This window comes from Aplidium turbinatum, chromosome 8 (assembly GCF_918807975.1).
Source record: "Aplidium turbinatum chromosome 8, kaAplTurb1.1, whole genome shotgun sequence".
Lineage (NCBI taxonomy): Eukaryota > Metazoa > Chordata > Ascidiacea > Aplousobranchia > Polyclinidae > Aplidium > Aplidium turbinatum.
This window is the reverse complement of record NC_137479.1, coordinates 20918485-20925080: the sequence shown is the minus strand read 5'-3', so window position 1 is coordinate 20925080 and position 6596 is coordinate 20918485.

Below are 6596 nucleotides of genomic sequence, written 5' to 3'. Positions count from 1 at the left end.
CAATCAATCGGGAATCAATAAATGGTTTACTTGTCAGAAACAAAACATTTTTGAAATATAAAAAGTTGTGTATACGCTACACTGCAAATGTGGCATAAGTTTCCAGGTTGATAAGGAGACAACAAAACGACCATGCAGTCTACTTTCAATAGTTCAGTTCAGTTGTTTTTATTTCTGACCATCACAGCAAAAGCAATATACAATCAACATAGCAAAGTTCGAGAAAAGGTAGAAGCGACAAAACGCGAACGTTAACGCAAACGTAAATAGGTTTGGTTATAATTGGTTTTGAATCTTTATCTTCAGATTGACAAAGCTACTGATATTTCTGGTAGTTTCGCATACTTATAGGAAATATTTGACGCGGGCGGTTAATGAGATTGGCAGAGTAAATTTTCCGATTGTTGAAACGTTGTTGCTTGAGAATTATTCCATCCACTAGTTACCGCTGAATGGAGAGCAGTCCTGCAATGCTTTGCTCAAACGCACAAGTGATGTTTAAAAACTGAAAAAAGCAAGTAAAAAGATTGTCCGAGTTTCTCACCCCCGCGCAGCGCGGTGAATTTTACGAAGACCAAATGAATCGCAAGTTAATTTTTACTGTGTTAATATATATTTTACGTGTAAGGATAGTTTTAAACACCTTTCCCCAAAGCCAACTAATGAAGCGTGACGTGGCAAACAAAGCACTTTACAAATTGAGTTCCAAGTGATAAAGTAGCCTACAGTTTTTAAACGTTTTTGGTGTTGTTTTTATCGAATAATTGTTCATTTTAGTCATACATTTTGCACAAAAGTGCTTTTATTGACTGAGTATTACAATTAAGTTATCTATTTTCAGAAAAAATTAAATTTACTAAAGGACGTAGCCCATGGGCCTAGCTAACTACCACCGGTACAGAGCTATACCTACTGCACAGGGCCACTGAACAAAAGGACTTCGCATTGATAAATTTTATCTTAAAATATTTCAGTTACGGTAACAACTAAAGTAGGTAGCCTAAACCATGCCTAAACCTGTTATTATTTCATTTACAATTATAATTCTTTTTGTGCAGCATTTAGCCTACGTTTATTACTTGATGTTTTGTTCTAGCTTGGCCTATGCTTGTAGGGTTACACCAGATTTCTAGCCACTTACGGTAACGTTTGTGTTTGTTTCGGCTTCTTTTGCTCTTATGGAATTAATATATTAATAAGTTACAGAGTCAAACAAAATTTGTAGCCTATTTTTTGCAACTATTATTTTCCGTCGAAATAGAAGCATACAATTGACTACAGCGCAAACACCCAATGCCATATTTTTTGATTAGGCTACTATAGACCAACGAGATATAACACATGTTATCTCTCGTTGTATTATCATGTTATATCTCGTTGTATAGACTGCAATTTTATTAAATTATTAGCCTACCAACTGTTTTCTAAATTTTTAGTAAACTGACTTAAAGGCTAGGCTATAGCCTCTCTTCGCTGCTTCTTGTTGTATTGCATTTATGATTGCAGTGTAGGCTGCGTAGGCTACCGTAGGCTACTCTCTATGTTGTCGCAATGCAAATAAAGAAAACGTGATTCCCATGTCAACGTTATACTGACAGAGATGGGCAAGCTCACCAGTATTGGTGATCTTGAAGATCAAGATCAAGATCACCAAGAATAGGTGATCTTGAAGATCAAGATCAAGATCACCAAAGTAAGTGATCTTGAAGATCAAGATCAAGATCGTGATCTTGAAGATCAAGATCACTTTCAAGATCACTTTTTGTGTACTTGAAAAAAAATGAAGTTTTTGGTCAATGATGTTGCAAAAAATAGTTACTATACTGTATATAAGCAACCCGGGTAAAGGTATATAGTTGGTATTGCTAACTTTTACTTTTAACTACTCGATCGCTGGCCTAAGAATTGTAATGAGTTAGTGACTGTTGCTATTAGGCCTATCAATTGTTGACGTAGTTTGCGTAGAATCGCAACGTCACCCCAAGGCCGAGGTTAATTACAATAGTAGCCTACTGAAAAAGCAATTAGTTTTATGCTTTTTATTTATAATAAATAAATAATAATAAAGTTTAACTGCATCATTTTTTACCAAATTTTTGTCTGGTTTATGTTGGAGTTTTTATTCGTGTTACTAAGTTGTTTTAACTTTCACTGTGTTATGTCAATGTTTATTGCACCATTTACCCATCTGGCAACCTTGATACTGTTGTCTGCTATCAAAAAAGTTCCAGAGGTTTGCGGTCAAACAAACCGCTCCATACTCAGACCGTAAACAAGTCTTGGTCTGGTTGATTTGCTGCAATAAACCACTTTACATGACCAAAGTCGGCTAGAGTCCAGATTTTTTAACACCGCCATTCTACACTTTTGAAACATCTAAAATTGGGTCAAAGAAAGCAAACATTTCTTTAAAATTCACACATGGAAATTGTGAACAAAGTTAAATCATTTTTTATTATACGTCAACATAAAGTACACGGAAGTTGACTTATTTATTATGACCAACACCGAAAACTTTTTCAATTTTGAAATGGCAACACTGACCAGATTAGATGGAGATTTTAAATCGTCTTTTGTTCGACACATACCAGATTAGCAGTGGCTTAATGTTAGTAGTCGCCACTAACTACTTTGTACAGTACAAGTTTTAAAAAAATGCCTCTATCTAGGAAGTAAACTTTAATTTTAAAGTGATCTTGATCTTATTGTTCTTCAAGATCAAGATCACACAAAAAAAAGTGATCTTAGATCAAGATCAAGATCACCAAAAAAAAAGTGATCTTGAAGATCAAGATCAAGATCACGATCTTGATCTTCAAGATCACTTGTGATCTTCAAGATCAAGATCACGCCCATCTCTGTATACTGAGTATATGAAACTGGCCAGTAACGCACTACCAATGACTAATTAGTTCTTTCAAGCGCCAGCCGCCATAGCTTATGCGCAGTTACGAAAATCCAATGAAAAGTGGCTTATCATTGTAGGCTATCACTTGGCCTATTTTTCTTATAAAAGTAATTTGAATAAAATATAACAGTCAGTTCCTTGTTTTTACACGATGATTCCACGTTTTTAGAAGATTTTTCTAACTGTTAAACAAGTTATAAAATACTCACATTCTCACGCACGCAGCAATGGTGAGTGGTTAGCGCGTTGGGCTCACAGTCGAAAGCCTGCATGTTCGACTCCAGCCACCCGCACTTGCTGTTGTTTCTCTGGGCAAGAAACTTTACGATAATTGCCTCTACCCAGTGATCGATTTCGAGTAATGGGTAGTACCAAATTTAAGTCATAAGAAAAGTAGACAACCGGAAACAGACATTGCCGTCGGCTGCAGCGTGGGTCAGGTGTACGTCGGAAGGCGTAGGGGAGACCGGAGAGAGATGTTACAGGGGTGGGTTGTTACACTCCCTTTAATTTATTAATTATATTATTCCAACCGCAGCTTATGATTGGTTGGCGGTTTCATTCTAGTCAATTTCAGTGGCAGAATTTCGACTTGTTAAAGTGGCTACCGTTTTGAAAGGTGTAGTAGCAAATTATTTATGAAAAGTGGTGTTGGGGTATCAAAAGTAAATTTTTACATTGTCAAAGAAAATGTGATTTCTATAAAGAGAGGAGTATCTTTTTGGTTTCAAAGTTAGAAAGTTTTCATTAGTTTCATTATTCAGTTTCAAAAGTTTCATTATTCAGTCAACCTCCATAGGGGTGAGTTGTTACAAGGTGTAACATATCTCCCCTACCAGAAAATTTACTTAATTTGGTATTTCAATAATAAATTTTTCAAGTTTTAAATTGCTCAAGCAGTTAAATTATGCTCCACTTCATCTTCTGTGGAAGGTAGCCTACCAATGCAGCATCTGAAATGCCTTAAACTGCAGCAGCATGTGTTGAATTGGAGGATTTACCTGAAGGCATAACAGCATCTCGGGTTTCAATTCGGCCCTTTCCGAAAGCTCCAGCAAGAGTAGGTAAACATATTCTCGAAAACGTTATTCTGTTGTTGTTACTTTCTACTCCCGAAAAAAAGAAAATAGAAGATGCCTTCATTATCAGAGAAGCTAAAAAGACTGGCCACAACAAACAAGCCAAGCGAAACCTTTTGAAGAAGAATTGCAGCCAAAAATCAAAGGAGTGGTTCTGCATGGTGTGTGATGATTCATACTCAACTCTGCATCAGGAGAAACATGGATTCAGTGTGTACACTGCAAAAGCTGGTCTCATGAAGCTTGCACTGACTTTGAAAAGCAATATGTCTGTGAAAACTGCAATGAGTAAGGCATCTGCAGCTAATAAGGCCTGGCGAGTAATAAGGCCCACCCCCTGGATCTCCGTTGTTACAAATTTTTTAAACAAAATTAGAAGCTCTGATTGCTGCTATGGTGAATGCAGACTAACTGGTAAAGTTTCACACTGGGAGTCGAACCGAACCCGAACCGGATTTTTGTAAACCGGTTTTGGTGCGATTTTGTCTGAACCTTAACCGGAACTGAACCGAAAATTTGAGTTAGCTTAAACCCTAACCGAACCCGAACCGGTTGAAAAAAGCGGTTCACTCCAGCATTACGTCTTTGTTCGCATTGTGGTAAGTGAAGTTGTACGTAGCATGTTGTTATCTTGGAGGCCACGTTGTACGGATGAATTATAGCCTATTCCGTAACACCCGATCCACTATCATCGATGCTTTGGAGAGGAATTTTTTGAGGTAAACAACTTCTGTTCTGTGACATCATAGACAATATAGTTTGATTGTAACTTGTGCAACAAACAACAAAGGCAAGTTAATTGAGCAAAGCAGTGTTGAGATCAGTGTTGCCAACCTTGCGGTTTTTCACGCCCAATTGGGCTAGTTAGTAGTTGGGCAATAGTAGGCCTAGGCCTAATTTTATCGGACCCGAACCGGAACTTATAAAACCGGTTTTAAGTTTCTTCGAACCTGAACCGGAACTGAACCAAATTTTGAAACAATCTTTGAACCAGAACAGGACCCGAACCGGAAAAATCAAACGGTTCGACTCCCTGGTTTCACAGTCTAAAGTTGAGAACTTTTTGAGTCACGGAAAGTTGAAGTTTGGGGGGACTGAAATTGAGTGGTTTTATTAATTTTCACATATTTTAGACTGTTCTGCAGTTAACAAACCGCTTTGACTTCCGTTTTTTTGCATTTTATGTGAAAGATATGTGCATGCTGATGCAGTAAAACCAATAAATTTGAACTTTTTTCCTAATTAAAGCAAGACTGATAATGATGATCAGACTAGGCTAATTTTGGTAATGAGGCCCATGGGCCCCTGGGGTAACGTTGTGCACCCCTGGTTAAGAAAGTGAGGGTTAAAGACTTGAGTGACCTAAACAATTCTTGTTACACCATTAATCTAATTTGTTATTGCAATGAAATATCATAATTTCAAAATCAAAATACTTTATCATCCCTACCATATCTAAAAACACCATGTCGCTTTTTAAAAAATGGAGCATGGGGCGGGGGAGGGAATAGTTGTCTGTGTGTATTTAATTATTAGTTATGTGCCTGTGTTGTCGATTAGAATTTGTTTTGTGGTGTTGTTATAGTGAAAATACACGTTTTCCATCACTTTTGGTGCTAATTCAAACCGGGCCTTATTCACAACACGTGCATCTAATAAGGCCCGCTTGAGATTTTTTTTATTTTTTTAATATTTCACAATCCCTTTTACTTAGAAACTTGTTTCATAGATATGTTGTTTAGATAGACCCAAAGTATCCTCATTCCAAGTTTCGTTCAAAATTATGCAGTATTTAGAAAAATATTGAGGTTTGAAAATTAGCGGGCCTTATTAGCTGCAGGTGCCTTAGGCCTAGTTGGGTAGAGATTGTGTGTTTGCTACACCCAGTTATAATGCATTGTTTTTGGTGATGTTGTTGCTTGTTTGTTCTTGTTTTTTTTTTCAAATAAACTTGGGTGTTTAATAAATTCTGACAGACTTTGTTAAATATGCCATCAGTTTTAGATGTTTTCTCTTAAAAGTAGACTTATTAGTTATAAAAAATAGCTGATACCAGTCTAAAAAAAAACTGTAACATCTCATCCCATACTAAGTAACATCTCACCCCGATACTGGGGTGAGATGTTACAACTGACTCATAGGTATGTAAATGCAAATATTTTTTTTAAAGCTCAATTTAAAAAATAATTAAAGTTGCGATTATAACAACCAGTCATGTAGCAATAGTGTATTAAATTTGCAGCAACTTTGCGCAAATAGTAGGAAAGAAATCTTACATTTACTGAAAACTGTAACAACCCTCCCCGGCCTCCCCTACACCGATGCATAGCGCTCAAGTCTGCTTTCCCGCATAATAATAAACAAACAAACAAAATTTGGTGCTTATGATTGCACAAAGCTGCGGGCAAGGTTTATTGAGATTTTAAATGTTAATTGACTGTCTAATGAAATTTTGTCTGCCTGATGGACATTCTAACTAATTTTACTATCCAACTCCATTAAACTAATATCACACAATTGTTACTCAAATTATAATTTTTAGTTATGAAAGGTGTTCGCATAATATTATAGGCCTATAACAAAAATGAATTTAAACATTACAGAATAAC